This window comes from Myotis lucifugus, unplaced genomic scaffold (genome assembly GCF_000147115.1).
Source record: "Myotis lucifugus unplaced genomic scaffold, Myoluc2.0 scaffold_424, whole genome shotgun sequence".
NCBI lineage: Eukaryota > Metazoa > Chordata > Mammalia > Chiroptera > Vespertilionidae > Myotis > Myotis lucifugus.
Window position 1 is genome coordinate 541513 of NW_005871472.1, and position 1235 is coordinate 542747.

A 1235-nucleotide genomic window follows, 5' to 3' on the forward strand; every position below is an offset into this window, starting at 1 on the left:
CAAGCAGAGCAAATCCAAGCCTAAATCTTGGTGAGCACTAAAGGTTAAAGATACTTCGCTGCTGCAACAAATGACCACACACTCAGAGGCTTAAAACAACACACCTATTGTAACAAATGCGTTAGGTAGATAAGGGTGTTATCTTACAGTTCCGGAGGTCAGAGTCCAGGATGGGACTCCTGGGTTCCAGTCCAGGTCTCTGCAGAGCTGGCCCCTTCCATCCCCGAGTCTTTCTCACATCCCATCCCTCTCCCCTGACTGCCCTGCCTCCCTCTTCCAGGTTAAGGGCCCCTTGATTGCCTTTTGATGACATTGGGCCCACCTGGGTAACCCAGGGCAGCCCTCCTTTTAGGCCAGCTGGTTAGCAACTGGAATTCCCTGTGCCGGGTAATGTGCCACAGTCACAGGTTCTGGGGATTAGGATGTGGACGCCTTTGTGAGGCCAGTATTATGCCAACCACAGATACCAAGTCTGAAGGGGAGCAGAGCCCTCACAGCAGCCTTCTAAGGAGGTCAGATCTGTGCCTGAGAAAGAGCCCTCTGGGGGCCAGGACACTGTCAGAGTGAACTGCAGTGGTGAGGTCTGTGCAGGGACAGGACAGGGGGATGGGAGGGGGTGAGGGAGGGTCAGGCTGAGGGCAGCGCTGGGCCTGCATCTCCGAAGTTCCCGAGGACACAGGGCCTCTCGGTATGATGCACCACAGCCCTGGATTCCTAAGTGGGGCCTGTGGGCGGCTGGAAAGGCCTCGGCCTGGAAGTCACAAGTGGTGGCAAGGAAGCCCCTCCCAGCAATGGGCCCTGATGTCACCTCTACAACTGGGGGAGGAGCTCCTTGGCCGGTTCTGCAGCCTGGCCTGGACCTCGGATCAGGATCCATGTGCTGTCTCGGGAGGCACAGGGCGGATGTGGGGCAGCCAGGCCTGACCCCAGGCTAGGGGGGGTCCCAGGACACTCCCTCTGCTCTCCACCCCCCAAACACACCCCTCAGGCCCAGGAGTTCCTCAGTCGCCCTCGCTCCAGATCCCAGCATTTTCTGGAAACTTAGCAGCCATTGCCCCACTCCCCTGGGTACCTCTACTGTGAGAATGAGGCAGAAGGGTTGTGTGTGTGGTGTGTGTATGTGGTATGTATGTGGTGTGTGTGTATATGTGGTGTGTGTGTGGTGTGTGTATGTGTGTATATGTGGTGTGTGTGTTGTGTGTGCTGTGTGTGTATATATGTGGTGTGTGTGTGGT